General features: G+C 41.7%; 1 long non-coding RNA gene across 1 annotated transcript in view; it reads left to right on the top strand.

Annotated features, from left to right (window-relative positions):
• The first annotated feature begins 4,999 nt into the window (after positions 1-4,999).
• The window catches only part of LOC140430634 (uncharacterized), a 28,324-nt gene continuing 16,493 nt past the window's right edge, over positions 5,000-16,830 (top strand). Inside the window, exon 1 of the long non-coding RNA XR_011949479.1 lies at positions 5,000-5,122. This is a non-coding gene — a long non-coding RNA (uncharacterized lncRNA). The remainder of the gene's footprint in view (positions 5,123-16,830) is intronic.

Genomic DNA, 16,830 nt, shown 5'->3' with positions numbered 1-16,830 from the left:
CTGAGAAAGTACCTCTTGCAACATACCACTCAGGAACCCATGACTTAAGCTCAACAATAAATAGAATTGAGTGTAATTTTCTAATAGTTCAGCATCACATGAAATCAGTTATACACTTTTAATAAGTATCTCCAATTTAAACCACTAGATGTGGAACTTGGAAATACAGAGCTTTGTGATTAATCTGACACCCATTGCCCATCTACCCCATTTGAAAGCACTGCCTGCTGGGCTGTATCTTGTACCAAAGTTAAATCTCCATGCATTTACATTTTATAGATTATCGTAGGATGAGTATCTGAGACTAAAATGTTAGCCTCTTGGTTAACAGATTCCACCCCAAGAGTTGTAGTAACCAGTAGATTGTGTAGGATGTTTGGCAACTTAATCAAAGTGCGTTTTAATATTGACCCAATTGATTGAGGTATTTTCGCTGCCGTCTGCTAGCAGGGGATCGAGGGGGAATTGGACAAATAACCTTCGCCTAAACATCCCCTTTCCGCTGGAAATAATTCCTTGTTGCTGCTTCTATGAAAGAAAAAGCGAGCAGATCTTATTGATAGTCTTTTCCAGCTGTCTCCTGCTTGCTGTTCGCACAGTATTGACATCGAAAGAGACAGTGGGAGCTTTTCCCAATGATTTTCCTTCATAAAGTGCTCACAGGGACAGGATTATAAATTCTTTGCGTGCTCCTCACTCTCTGGTCGCTTCATAGGATCTTTAATTACAGTATCGATTAGATCAGGCTCCTTCCGTCCTTCAGTTACTATTGATGGGAGGAGCTGGGCTTTAGCTCTGATAATTGCTTTTGTGCTGGATATTTGTTTTTTCTTATCTGTGAAATTAGTTATCGCGTCGAAGCCACTACCTGTGTGTGTGTGTGTTTTATAGAAAATGCATTTACTTTGAACCAAGTGCATAAGACCTGTAACAGGTTGCACTATAATATGTTGTAGAAACCACATATGTTCAAATGTGCTGCAATTCGCACAGAGTTGATCATTAGTTGTATACTTTGGTTTTCTGCTTATTACGGAATTGGAAAAACTGCTTTTCAAAAAAAAAAACAAATTTATTATATGGACTGATTTTCTGTTGATGTAACGTCATGGATTGTAGAATTTATTTCAGATCAAGCGTATTTGCTTGCCCTCATTTTTCACATCCAGAATATCTTGTGTGACACACTGCAAGTTATTTCCGAATGACCACCGCCAATTGGCCCACGTTTACTAAATCGTGAAGCGGATTATCAGGATTGCTGTGAGATGTAGAATAATCTTGCGATTTTTTTTACCATGAGGCACAACAAAAGCGGTATTCATGTCAATGGCCACATGTGTTAAAAGAACTGTGGCACCATGTTGGATAGTACAGGATTTCCTGGGGTGCTTCTAACTGAGGACAATGCGAGGTTGCAATTCTACCTCCATGGTGCACTGTCATTATTGCAGTATAAGTCCACTGGATGCTGATCGACGAAAGTAGTCTTATCATTTCAAATGCTATTAGTTGACGACACGGAAGAGAAAGTGGGGAAATAACTCCCGGGCTAAATTTGCATAATTCCATCAATTGAAAGTCGAAATCTAAGAAAGGTGTTGCATGTTTTATTTAGACCAACGATTATGAGAATATTTCACGTCCTGTGTCGTTTGCCGTCCCCTAAATCTCGCACTCAAATGTATGTATGGGGCCGCCTGTTGAACACTATAGAGAAATGTGGCCTGCTTGCATTAACTTTGGTGCAAGCAGTAAGGTGTCGTCCGGACACTCATATCTATAGGTTACAACACATTTGGTGAAGTTTAATTTAAAACGGCGTTAACTAGGGGATCGATATAATGCAATATTAGGCTACAAGAAATATATAATAAAATATTTGATATTACTGAAACTTATTCGTACACTTTTTTTTGGCTTACAAGAAGTATTCCGACCGCAGTCAACCGCATTTTAAAAAGGGGAGACCATTTCACACATCCCTCCTGTTAGCTTCACTTTTTTCAGATCAACTTTTGTTGGGCAAGATGCAAAGTTGATTACAAAAGATTTCTCTGCGAAGGGTATGGGACCCGCAGACCCATCTCCTCTTCTACAATATCACCGGGCCAGTGTGTTTTTATAATAATGCCGTGTGTCTTTACTCTTGATTATAATTGATTGACTGACGCTAAATGGTGAGCGCTTCCTTAATGAGGCTAAAAATCTATACCACATTTTCATGTTTGCTTTGCTATTACCAGGCCAATCACTTGCAGGAAGATTGGGTGAAATAAACACTAAAAGCCCTGTTCCAATAATGCTTTTCACTTTACTACATTCCCATGGAACACTGTCTCCGTCCCTTTTTGGAACTAAAGATCTATGAGTCCCAATAAAGATCGCATAGCCTTTATACTCATGAAACCGCAGGTATTTGCCTTGAACAGTGCATTTCTTTTATTGAAGTGATCTTTTTCCCCCCTTTTCGACAGCTGCATTTAATTTTACACATCGTTGCACTTCCTGCAATGCAGGAACTGTTAATTCGAGCACGGCATCCTCTCTGCGTTTTACAACAAGCCAAGTTACCCAATATTTACAGGACTGGGATGCTAAATGATCCTTGCAAATGCTCCGGGTATTCGCTTCGTCCTTTTGTCTCCTGGCACTCATACGGGATTAAATTGAACACTTTGTTTGTCTATGGAGCATCAGCTTCCGGCATGTTTATCAGCAGATAAACTGTCAAGGGAGAGACTTATTTATGCATTGTTAAAACATAACTTTAGATCGGTATCCTCTTTCACCACCAGACGATTAATTTTCTACGTCAAAACACGTAATGTAAAGTTGAAGAGACTACACATGATTTATTTTTAAAGTGAAACAAAGTCACTCATCAATGTGAAGTTCCTGTGACGCTGGCTCAATGCTTGCAGTGGATGGTCCTGTTTGGTCTGATATCACAGAACATATCGAACCGATTTTTAAAAATTACTACTCTCGCATTCAAATTTTAATACTGCAGTCATTTTTTAAAAATCCCCCATCTTCAATGCAAGTAGAACGAAGGGAATTAAAATATATTTAAGTACAGCATATATACAGAGGAAAGTGTCAAATAGATGGAAACTTCTGACTTTGTTCATCCGAAATTTGTTTCCACATCATTTCGAAGCGTACAGGAATTTTCTGGGCTGCCATATAAAATCGGTGATAAATAAGAAATTGGAACAGATTTCTACTCAGCGATGCGATCTTTAAAAATCTCACGCCTCTACGTGCAAACTAGTAAAGACCGGAAACAATTATTTTACAAAGGTTGTACCTCCATTGAAGCAAAATCTAATGACAGCGATACTTGGAAACGACTTTTTGTTGGCCGTTGCAACGAAATAAAATATGCTGAAATATGTATCACTTTACAGCTAACGCCGGTGCACACACAAGACTACTCAATTTCTGTCTTGTATTTAAATGTAGGTGATGATGAATGTTTGCCCCGAATACTGATTGTGTCTCCTCATGAAGCATTGAATGAATTCCATATTTTAATCATGTAATTCGATTTCCAATATATATTCAATGTACATATTCGATAATCTCCGTCAGAAATATAAATCTATTCATTGGAAATATGTTTTGATTGCGTTCACATTCACCATCTTCCAAATATTTTAATTCGCCCTGAAATTTTAACGAGCTTGGAATTTAAATACGAATTGTCTCCTTGCATGCTGTATTTGCTCAGAAGGAAACCGCACGGTTGAAGTGTAAATTGTTCTGGAGAATTCTTCCGTTTCGCATTTATTTGCGCAGCCAAATCCCAATGGCCATCCATACACTGACCTTTAATTTTTTTAACATCATTTAATTATAGTGTTTAAGTCCTCTGTAATTGAGTGAATCGCATTTGATGCTGGGAGATAAAATGTGTGTTGTTGGGGGGGGGGGGGGGGGGGAACTAGTGTCTTGCAAGGGCACAGTTGGTTTGCAAAAGTGACGATCGTATTGTAGCATTTAATTACTGCTATTGTGGAAAAAAAGACAAGACTCTGCATTTAAACAACTGATTGCGAGATCCTAACAAAAAAAACTTTATTCAAAGTTGTAGGTTACGCACTATACGAAAGTCTTAATTCCAGTAAAGACGAACTTAGTTTTCGATTATTTTTAATAGAACAATAGCTTATCCGTAGAAAAGAGACATGATTGTATAACTGAATTTTATATTTCAGCCTGCCTTCAATTTTTTATCCTGCTCCGTCTGGCGTAACCGTTTGAAATGCAAATCTACGGTTCTATTATGTTACATATTTGCAACTTAAACAAGTGTGAAAGAAAATTCTCACCTTCCAGTAGTCAAGTTATTTTTCCACTAAAATATACAGAAAATTATTTTATTTCCAATGATTTAATTATAAAGATGAAAATGTCACATATGTTGTGTCATCGTCATGCTTTCACACTAAATCTGTCAAAGCTTTCAAAAAGGTGGAAAACACAACTCCAAAAGTTAACATAAGCGGCAGAGGATCCCAGCAAACATTGTGTTAGCACACCATAAAATAGCTTTGGTCCGCTAACTGCCCCATAAAAGTGCACTCTGAATGTTGTAGAACAATTCCTTTATATCCCCCAATATGCCATTCACAGAAAGTAAACGAAAGTAAATGGTCTGTCAGAGTTGCAGGTCATTCTCGAAAACTGAGCTGAAATAAACCTCACATTTGTTCCTACATAAGGTACAATATTCAGGTCAGGTGACAATTAAAACTTGCTCGTTCATTGTTCGCAGTTTTGGATTCCTCGGTAATCCTCTTGATTTGAATTGATACTTATCTGACCCTAAAACAAATCCTTGAGGATTACCAAACTCCAAGATCACAACTGCAGCGCAGCGCAACAATCCTCAAAACAAAACACAACAAAGGGCGGTAAAACACGGTCAAATAATTAACAGAAATCTGAGATGTTGCGAAATGTATCAATAGTTGTGCTTTCATTCATCTTTTTCTCTTTGTTTTCGTACTCTGGTTGGAACAGTTGTCAGTGCCGTCCAAAAGTACTGCGAATAGGCGACAACAATCTAGTCTAGTGAGTGCTTTCGGATTTCGGGAGATGCTCGGATCAAACGGTGAGGGGGGTCAATTTGCGTTCTGATCGCACAAGTGTTTGTGTTTTTTAGAAATAAAAAGTCTGCAGTTTAAATGCCTGATCCAAAGCTGACGGGATACACGAGCCCTTGTCTCGGGACTAAATGGGATGCTGCTCTGCTGGCACGTACATACCTTCAGGGGAACTCATGTCGGCCCCCTGAAGGAAGTGCACTCGCTCTGGCACAGATGAGGCCAGGGCGATTATCCCTGGGGGAGGAGGGGGGTTAGCTCAGCTCGGCTTTTGCAGATCCGACCCCGTCCGTGGGAACCACTTGCGCCATTTATTTGGTGAAATGCTCGCAGGTGACTCGAGTTATGATTATTGTTTTAACCGTTGTTCGTCAATATTGGGTGCGTGGCTACACTTTTCTTTGGACGCGGTTGTTGTTTTGCAGCGAAGAAGATCATTGTTTTTTCTCTCTGTCTCTCTGCCTGCCCGAGCGGGTGAATGGAGGGTTGGCGCAGCATCGCCTCTCACTTGCCTGCTGTGCGCGCCCCCTCCCCGCCGCGCGCCCCCGGGCGGCCGCGCGCGCGCCCCATCCCTGAGCCCGTGACGTCACCGCCGACATCAAGACGCTTGGGTCAGTGGCCAAGTTAATTTTGGGCCACCTTTGGGTTAAAGTGGAAGGCCAAATGACAGAAACAAGTAGAGAGAGGGGTAACTGTTTACGTGCCTCCATTCACAAACTATCAACATGTAGCATGAGGTTTTCTGTTCCATCAGATTATTTTAGAATTGGATCAATAATAAGTATTAAACAATTCAAAAGATAAAATTCTCAAATAACTAAATGGTAGAATTCTGTTCTTTGCAGCATAACCTGTGAAGTGCTCATCGTGATCGTAAATATATTTGTTCCTCTAGCTACTATACTGAGAGCATCTCACCAGGAGAGAGCTGTTTCCGTCTGCAGACTTCCCCTGTTCTTGGCACAAATTTAAATGGAAAGAGTACCCACACGCTCAAAATGTTTAAATAAGCTCGGCTTAGGTTTACACAATATCTTGGCGATCCAGTGACTGCTCTAAGTACTTCTTAAGCTTGACAAAACATTGTGCTGGAGTTATACTACATGTGATGCCATACCAAAGCATTTCAAAATCACCTCCAATCCAAGGCCCTGTTTTAAAGCCAGAATGAAACCTGAGTCAGACTGTTGTTTTTGGATTGTTCTGATGTATAAACCACAAAATTGGCTATAATGACACTCATAAAATTGTTTGCCAGCATCTAAAAAGATTCTTTCATATGTTGCTGACTATCTCCTTATTTTAATGGAATGCATTAAAGGGATCACAGCTTTTTCAGAAAAGAAATAACCATATTTTGGGAGTGATTCAGCATGCGATGGTATTTGGAATATTGACTTGTTTTTAATGTTTTGAACCTGGACTTGAGTGCAGCCAACATTGGCTGAATATTTTTTTCCTCCATCTGCTAGCTGTAAAGGCCTTGTGCGAAATCAGGTTGGGCAGTCTTAGCACTGGATAAAAGCAAATTACTGCGGATGCTGGAATCTGAAACAAAAGTGAAAACGCTGGAAAATCTCAGCAGGTCTGGTAGCATCTGTAGGGAGAGAAGAGAGCTAACGTTTCGAGTTCAAATGGCCCTTTGTCAAATCCAGAGTCAGAGCTTTGCCAAAGGGTCATTTGGCCTCGAAATGTTAGCTCTTTTCTCTCCCTACAGATGCTGCCAGATCTGCTGAGATTTTCCAGCATTTTCTCTTTTGTTTGGGCAGTCTTAACCCAGTTCACAGGTTTGCCAGTTTGAAGCCGGAGCACAACCCAGTCTACAGTATTAAATGGAGACTATCATTTACACCTTAAAGATTGCCGGGAAATTAATCAGCTGGCATATATTCTTTTGAAGTTCAGATAAATAGAGGACATCTGATTGTCCTATAATCTGACTGTCACATTGGCATTGGTTGTCCAAATTGGAAAAGGTGCGCATTTCCCAGCACTGATTTCCCCCATGTCAATGAGCTCAAAAATGGATACATTTGAGAAGGTTAAGTTACAAGATGCTAATAAATTTATTGTGTTTATAGGTATTATTTGTATGCAAGTTGTCATTGATTAAACAATATCAAGTGATTAATTTAGAATCCAGTTGACCATCACAAGGAGGGAGACTGCAAAAGTACCCATGACAACAATTGGGAGTGGAGTGGCGGAAGCAAAGTAGGACTTCAAAACAGCCTGCAGCATGGTTTCCTGTGATTCCAGTTTCAAAATGGCCCTCAGGTCAGTCTGGAGGCATCTTCTCCCTTGCAGTTTGCAATGAGATGACTTGCGAGGTTCTGCATAAGTATTATCAGCAGAACAGTCTAGCAGGGAAAGGGACTTGATGCGCAGATCTCAATCCCAGCAGGAATATTTAAGTTTTCCAAAAATCTTTGAGTAATAGATTTTCCTATATTAATTGAAAGAATAGTTTGAAAAATGCTGTTTTCCTGTAGACTTTTCTTCCTCTTTGTGATTGTGGTGCCACCCAATTTAAATAAGAAGGCAAGACTGGTTTGAAAGAATGAGTTGAAAATTATAGGTTACTACTTGCTCTTTGGAATTTAAAAAATCAAAAGGATGTATAAATATATTATGAAAAGTGTGCCTCGTAAAACATCTCACATTTCATTTTTTTAAAATTTAGAGTACCCAATTATTTTTTTTCCCAATTAAGGGGCAATTTAGTGTGGCCAATCCACCTAACTTGCACATCTTTGGGTTGTAGGGGTGAAACCCACGCAGACACGGGGAAAATGTGCAAACTCCACAAGGACAGTGACTCAGGGCCGGGATTCAAACCCGGGTCCTCAGCGCTGTAGTCCTAGTGCTAACCACTGCACCACGTACCGCCCAAAACATCTCACATTTCAAATAAAGGACTTTAAAATATTGGGTGGAATTTTCCAAATCCACCCACAGTAGGTTTAGTAGCAGACGCGGAGATTCCGGTGGGGCTGAAAAAGTCTTAAACCTGCCTGTGTAAAGTTACGCTGCACTTCCCCTAATGGCGGCAAGTGGCATGAATGCTATTTGCATCTCATGACTGCTAATTAAAACAGATGCCCGCCAGCATAAGGTCTTCCAATCTAGCATCATGCCAGCCGGCAATTACGCCAGCGTCAAACCCGATTGCTATAGAGTGTCATGCACAAGACAGAACTCAGTTGGCAAGAGACTTTGAGCTTTTTGCCAGGTGCTGAGCTATTCCTGATGCATGGTACACCACTCTATTGGGGCAAACAAGTTCTTGTCATCCACCTCCATGCCGAGCTGGACAGCACTGTGCCGCTGGACGCATGGACCTTCTGAGTCACTGCCTCAGCTCAATACCGTGCCTGGGTTTGGGGAGTACACAGGTCTCCTTCCCTGCCTGGTGCCATACAACAGCACCTATATGGACAGCACTGTGCTATAGGACTCATGCAGCCACTGCAACAAAGGTCTGAAGAATGATTGGGTGGAGGATGGGGGTGTAGAGTTTGGGGTGTGGAGTTTGGGTGCCTGGAGTTCAGGGGGGTGGAGTTGGGGGGTGGCCTGACGAAGACAAAGGGATCAGTGTGTAAGGTGGAGTCAAAAAGGGGAGTGCGGGAGGGGAGTAGGGTGAGTACCTATGATGGCAGGCAGAGGGACAAGGACGTTGATGAAGAAGCCAAACAATCAAAGACATGGGAAGACCAAGAGGAGGGAATCTGGCCCCCAATAAATCTGCATGAAAAGGTCACAAACAAGGAGGTCAAAGGGACATTGTTTACTGGAAGGGGATGGATGCAGACTCCATAGGCAGTGGGTAAAGGTCCAAGTTGGGCACGGGAACCTCACAGGTGATGAGTTCAGGGAGAAGGTGGTTAAAACTGCTAGCCTATTCCCTCTGGATTGCTGACATCTTGCACAGTCTGGTGAAGGCAGGTAGGCTGGAGATAGTGAAAGGAGTGTGCTGGCCTGGTATTTAAATATGGCAGCAGGACATTCAAACCCATCAGCTGAGGGCAGGCAGTTGAATCAGCTGCTGGGTCGCCAGGCGTCAGAGTGGAATTCACCTGTGCATAATTAATGAGGTTCCATCTTGTTGCTGGCAGTTTAAATAAGAGTAAGCAGTTTTATTGTGTTCCATTGAGTAGCCTACTCTACAGGCATTGTAGAATCTGGCATCTGCAAGCGCAGAACCTGGTATTTTGGCCAGCGGGACATGTGCTACCAGAGCTGCCTGCCGCCGCAATTAGTCTCAAAATGGGAGAATTAGTCTCAAAATGGGAGAATCCCAGCTATCAATAATGTTGTGAAATCTGTAGAAATGGACACTGCCAAAAACAGCTTGTAACAGCTTGTATATGTTAACATATTTTACATGTTAACATATGGGGCATGGTCTAACATCACACTTTAAAATATTCAAAGAGTGTCCTGTATCTGAGTTTGAAAATCATGATCGTTGATGGTTTGCTGCTGGACTCCTTTTTGTCCATGCAGATACCAGCCTCCCAGAACAGGCGCCGGAATGTGGCGACTGGGGGCTTTTCACAGTAACTTCATTTGAAGTCTACTTGTGACAATAAGCGATTTTCATTTAATTTCATTTCAGGTGTTGGGATTTGAATTACCACTGCAGCCACAACTCCACATGGATCCAGAAGATACATATACATTTGGACCCGGAAGATAGGTACATTCCTGGCCCGCATGGACCCTGAAGATATACCTACTCTTGACCCTATGGTTGTCCATCACTGAACTGTCATTGATTGATTCATTGATAGGTTTATTGTCACATGTACCGAAGTACAGTGAAAAGTATTTTTCTGCACCAAGGGAACTTTCACAGTACGTACATAGTGGACATAAGAATAATCGACAAAGTACATTGACAAATAGTATATCGACAATAATGATTGGTTACAGTGCGGAACAAGGGCCAAACACAGTAAATGTATGAGCAAGACCAGCATAGGGCACCATGAGTAGTGTTCTTACAGAGAACAGATCAGTCCGAGGGAGAGCCGTTGAGGAGTATAGTAGCTATGCGGAAGAAGCTGTTCCTATGTCTGGATGTGCGGGTCTTCAGACTTCTGTACCTTCTGCCTGATGGAAGGGTCTGGAAGAAGGCATATTCTGGGTGTGAGAGGTCTCTGTCAATGCTGTCTGCCTGCCAATGGAAATGGGCTCCACTGCAAAAGTACTGTACTTGCAACATCAAGTTTGTTATATCTGCTTCTAAAACTAAGTTCTTAACACTGTTGCAGCTGATTTGGTGTCGATCGTAATCTCAGCTGGTGTTTCAACATTGTTGAAGGCATTTTTGTTGTAGGTGTCTGCAATTCATAAAAATCACTGTAATTAAAGAAGGGAAGGTAGGATTTTGTTTCTTCATCATTTTATTTGACCAGGAGTACAGAAACCACAAACGTCTGTCAATTTGCAAACTTCCTTCACTAATAGCAATACCCTCTTTGCGAATCAAAATGTGCCTGTTTTCAGCAATTCGACTTTGTGGTTTGAAAATAAAGAATAGGTAATTTAAGTAGTCACTGCTTTTACAGAACCCACCACATTTCCACTCCATTAATTTCAATGCAATGAAAATCAGGCAAATTCTGCGAAGGGCGTACCATCTGCACCCATCTCTAGATTACCATCTGGGTGCTGAAGATAAAAATCTACCATTGTGTACATGTGTTGTAATGCTCCTATCCTTACCTTATAAAGCAGCACATCATCTAACTTGCTGTGACTAATGCCACAGAAGGCTGGTAGTATTTTAAATAAGTTGTGATTGAGCTAAAGATTAGGATGTGAAAATTATGTCATGCATCACTTTTTTTTGAAAGCTAAATCAAGAATAATGATGGATAGACAAAGTCAGAGAAGGGTGTGATTAATTACTGTCGGACTGTAGTTATACTGAGGTGACTATTTCCAGATCGATGCCTGTAGAGTAGGCTACTCAATGGAACACAAGAAAACTGCTTACTCTTATTTAAACTGCCAGCAACAAGATGGTATGCGCATTCATTTGTGTTTTTTTAATTATTCGCTCCTGGGATGTGAGTGTCGCTAGCAAGGCCAACAATTGTTACCCATTCCTTATTATCCCTTCTCTGAGAAAGTGTTTGGCAGGATATGTTGCCCTTAATGTTAAAGAGGCTATGAATTTTACTTTCAAAGTTCTGAGGAGGTACAGTGGAGCACTTGGCAACAGAGTTATAACACAGTAGACTGAAGTCAACGTTTTTCACTCCTCCCAGCCCAGAGGAATGCTCATACCTTAGTTTTGATGTGATCAGGAGTTGTTGATATGAATTCTGTTATAATGTCATTTTTAAGTTGATGCCTGAAATTGGTTTGCTTTGATATAACATTGGCATTAAAACTGCATCTTAAAACATCACTTAGATTTCATTTTTATGCAGTTATTAAAATATTAGTTGGAACTGATGAGCTAAAACATTTGAAAATTAAATGGTAGTGATTTTGCAATCCATAATTAGCACTTCCAATTCCAATTGGATGTTAATTATCAACAAAATAATTAAATTATTTGAATATTGTGACTATTCATTATGTGTAATTTGCCGGTCTTGGCTCAACGATGGCACTATTGCCTGAGTCAGGCGATCAAAAGTTCGAACTCTATTATAAAGATTTAAGCATATATTGCAGGTTGACACTTCCGTGCATTACACAGTGAGTGCAAATCTTCTAGAAGTGCTTTTAGGTGAGAAGTTAACCTGAGGCCCATTTGCTGTCTTGGGTAGAGGGAAAAGACCTCATGGCACTACTTGACGAAAAGTAGGGGAGTGTTGGTGCCCTGGTTAACAATTACCCCTCAATCAACAGCTGAACTGGATGATCAAGTAATTTATCTCATTGCTATTTAAGGGTTTTGCTGCGTTCAAATTTGAAACCCATTTCTTGCATTGCATCGGTGGCTAATCTTCAAAAATACTTTATTGGTTGTAAGATGCCTTGAGGCATCCTGAGATAATGAAAGGTACAACAAAAACAAAAGCAAATTTATTCTTTGACTATTTGACTCCTCCTGTCAATTTTATCGAATAAGACAGCATCAGTAAACAGTGGGAAATTATCTCTTGTATGGTATTTTTTCCGGTAACATTATAAACCTGAGGCATTTCAAAGAACAAAGAACAAAGAAATGTACAGCACAGGAACAGGCCCTTCGGCCCTCCAAGCCCGTGCCGACCATGCTGCCCTAATTTCAGCCTCTTATTTTTTGACTCAATTTTGTATTGCTGCTTTTTACCCTTGTTTTCAAGTTGTCTAATCCTACCATTCATGCAGATACGGTTGCCATGGTTTCAGTTGATGGGAACTTTACAAACTCATTCTGACAAGTTTTTAAATTTCTCCCCAGGTGGAAGAATGATTGTAAATAGCATAACAAACCAGAAAAAAAGAAAAAGTTATATATTAAATTTGGAATGACTGAATTTCTCCTGTTGACAATTTGAGAGAAAACGTCAGTGTGAGTGGAAGAGTGAATTTCCTATTTGTCAACCAGAAGAAAATAATATGTGAAGGGGACACTTATTAGTTACTCAATAAAACTAAAATGTTTTGTAATTGTTTTTATGCAGCATTATACAATTGCAGCTACATTTCCCCACGGGGGTATGAAAATGTTTTATTTATCTGGAAGAGCGCTGTCACATTTTAGAAAAAAAGGTTTTATGTCTTTGGTGCAGTTGGGGGTGATGCAAAGATTTGGAACCATTTTTATATTCTCAGATATTGATACAATTGTAGAAACAGGGTGAGGTCATTCAGCTCTTCAAACCCATCTTCTGTTATTTAGTTAGATTATGGCTGATCTGTTTCTTAACTCCATCTACCTCCCCTGAGTCCATAACACAGCACACCCTTGTCTCATAAAAAAAAACAACAATCGGCGGCATGTGGCGCAGTGGTTAGCACTGGGACTGCGGCGCTGAGGACTCGGGTTTGAATCCCGGCCCTGGGTCACTATCCGTGTGGGGGAGTTTGCAAATTCTCCCCATGTCTGCATGGGTTTCACCCCCACAACCCAAAGATGTGCAGGTTAGGTGGATTGGTCACGCTAAATTGCCCCTTAATTGGAAAACAAAACATAATTGGGTACTCTAAATTTAAAAAACCAACAACAATCTAAATTTTGACATTTTTAATTGTCATGGTTTCAACAGCTTTTTGGGAGGGAGAGTTCCAGATTTCCAGAAAGAAAGATTTGCATTTCTATAACCCCTTTCATGACGCCTGGATGTCCCAAAGCCCTCTTAAGTTCCATTAAGTACTTTTGAAATACTTCTTGACACTATCTCTGAATAACTAGGCTTCAATTTTAACATTATGCCCTCTTGCCCTGGACGGCCACACCAGAAGAAAAGTTTTACAGCTTATCAACTCTTTTAACCATCTTAAACACCTCAGTTAAGCAACCCTTTAATCTTCTACAAACAAGGGAAAATGGCCTAGTCTATGCAATCTGTTCTCATATATGAAGCCTTTTAAACCGCAGAATTGTCATGATATGCAGACATGCAGATAATGATATACAGACAGGCACAGACAGGCAGCTAATGAATACAGAGAACAGGACATGACCAATGAGCAGGCAGGACTCTCAGGGATGGTATCTCACTATAAAAGGCACTCACTTCCCACCTCTTTCCTCTGATGAACATCTACAGAGTGAGTCAGGGTGTATGCCCCGTGGTCCAAGGTTGGCATTGACCTCTTTCATGCGAATGGTCGTGACTACGTGTTGATTATTGACTATTTCTCCAATTACCCTGAAGTCGTGAAGCTCTCAGACCTCACATCTCGGACCGTCATCAAGGTCTGTAAGGAGACGTTCTCCAGGCACGTTCTCACTGTCATGAGTGACAATGGCCTGTGCTTCAACAGCCACGAGTGGTCTTTGTTTGCCAAGTCATACCGTTTCAAACATGTCACTTCCAGCCCACACTATCCGCAGTCCAATGGGAAGGTTGAAAAAGGGGTGCGCATTGTGAAACAGCTCATCTGCAAGGCCGCAGATTCTGCTTCTGACATCTACCTCGCGCTGCTTTCATACAGGGCGACCCCACTGTCCACTGGCACGTCGCAGGCTCAATGCCTGATGAACAGGGACCTGCGGATGACACTTCCAGCCATACACTTGCCCAACCTGGATCACCTCCCGGTGCTGCAGAAGGTGCAGCAGCTCTGAAACCAGCAAAAGCAGGGCTATGATGCTCATGCCACTGATTTGCCCGTGTTATCCCTGGCAGACACTGTCAGGATCAAGATACCGGATGGTGGCTGGTCTCTCCAGCTATTGTTGTTCGACAGGCTGCGCCCCGCTCGTATGTTGTACGTATGGCTGATGGTTCTGTTGTGTGACGAAACAGACGGACACTGCGCAAAGTTGCCTGCCCGCAACCGCTTTCTTCTCCGTTTCCGTCCGTTGTTTTGCCACCTCCTGATACCTCAAACTATGAGGCCACCAGTCAGGCTTCCAGCCCGCCCATCAAGGCGCCGTCGTCCCCACCACCACCTCTCCGGGCGGTCGACAAGTATCAGACGCAAGCCCCAGAGACTGGACTTATGAACATTTGTTTTGTTTGCTATGTTCTGTTTTCTCACATTAGACAGCTGTCTTCACATGTAAATACGTTCACATATGCCACCGCTTGTAAATATGTGAATATCTGCCACCACATGTAAGTATGTTCCCATGTGCCAACAAAACATTTTTAAAAAACGGGGGAGATGTCATGTTATGCAGACATGCAGATAATGATATACAGACAGGCGGCTAATGAACACAAAGAACAGGACATGACCAATGAGCAGGCAGGACACTCAGGGGTGGAATCTCACTATAAAATGCACGAGGCACTCACACACCGCCTCTTTCCACTGATGAACATCTACAGAGTGAGTCAGGGTGTATGTACAGTATCACACCTCCAGCATGTGGCTAAGAGCTAGTCTGATTCAGTCAGACAGAGCAACCACACTTAGGTTAGCAGAGAGTCGAACTCATAGAGAACTGTGCTAACTGTGCTACTGGTTCAATAAATCAGATTGAACTAACTTCAAGGTCTGGAGTATCTTTTGGTTAAAGCTGCATCCAGTTGCAGCCTGTGTTATCCCAGAGTACATAACATGTCAAGAATCATTGTGGTGGAAACTGGAGAACCCAGAGGAAACCCACACAGACACGTGGAGAACGAGCAGACTCCACACAGACAGTGACCCAAGCCGGGAATCGAACCTGGGACCCTGGCGCTGTGAAGCAACAGCGCTAACCAGTTCATACTCCCTGTTGCAGTTTTATCTCCACTTGTTCCAGATCCTGCCCGCATACCATGAACACTACAAATCGAGAGGCAGCTATTTCCAGTGATATTTAAAGTGTTCTTCTGCTGCACTTGGGTGAAACACTCACGGATTTGGGGAGAGATTCCGCTTGTATTGCATTGTGGTTTTTGTCATTTAGAACATTTCAAATTACTCAGAGCACCCTGAACTTTAGTGGGGGCTTTTGGCAGTGTGCTATTTTCTTTGTAGAGGAATCTGGCAATTGCACTCTAGCAGGGGGAGAAGTAGCGACCAAAGAAGGAAGGAACAAATAGAAGGAGGCATGATTACAGGAATCATTGTCATTCTAACAGAGTACAAAATATCTGCAATTTGAAGCTGTCACTGGATTGTAAAACCCTCCTGCAATCCACTGCCACAGCTAGTATGGAATTATTTGTTGTTATCAAGGTCACTGCAGACCTGATTGTCTTTTCCTCTGGCTTCTTCCAGGCTGCCACAGGAGATATCTGTACCATCAGTCAATCTGCTGCCCTTGCTTACATTAAACAGCTGAAAACGTCCACGATTTTTCCTATGAACATCCAGATAGAGGAGAGTAGGCCCTGGTGTTCTCTCAGTGTGAGGGATCCTTTCAAGTAATTGACTATATCGGCATTTCCCCGAGGGCAGTCAAAAATAACAAACCACAGAGCTGTCAAATGCTTATAAAATTAAACAATTGGTTGCTTCATATTTTTTTAGGGAAGGAAACCGACCATTCTTACCTGGTCTAGCCTATATATAGCTTTAGCCAATATCAACATGGTTGATTCTGAACTGTCTTAGGAAACCAGGGTATCCAGGGAAACTACAGGTGGGCAATACACACTGGCCATTGCCAAGGATGAATAATGCTCCAATGTGCATAGCTTCCACCTGGTCACTTCCTGTTTGTTATCTCTCTGCCAGTGATGGTGAGGATGACTTCTTTCATTGATGCCAGGATGTGTTTAGAGATCAATCCTCTCCTTGTTTTCATATTCTTAGTTCCGTTGTATGCCTGCTCCAGGAAGCAGAGCAGTGGTTATGCTTGTGCCACTCACAAGGGTTTTCAAGTTGTTTTCGACAGCTTACTGTCATATGCATGGCAACAGGAAGCAGCAAAGAGTGTGGCCAAAAGGTGGAAATAGGTTGGAGAGTAACATTAGGTAGGTTTTGAGGGTATAGACACAAGCAGAAGGAGTCAATTTCCCCATTATGATCGGAGGAGAGGCATGGCAAACAGGGAAGGAAACATTGATAGTGCTGAGATAAATTATGATGCTCCATGGCAATGTGGACAGCATGAGAGATTTTAAGCAAGTTGAAACTTGATAATATTAAAAAAAAAATTTAG

Source organism: Scyliorhinus torazame, chromosome 10 (assembly GCF_047496885.1).
Source record: "Scyliorhinus torazame isolate Kashiwa2021f chromosome 10, sScyTor2.1, whole genome shotgun sequence".
Classification (NCBI taxonomy): Eukaryota; Metazoa; Chordata; class Chondrichthyes; order Carcharhiniformes; family Scyliorhinidae; genus Scyliorhinus; species Scyliorhinus torazame.
Note: the sequence above shows the minus strand (reverse complement) of the source record. Positions and strands in the feature narration are given on the sequence as shown.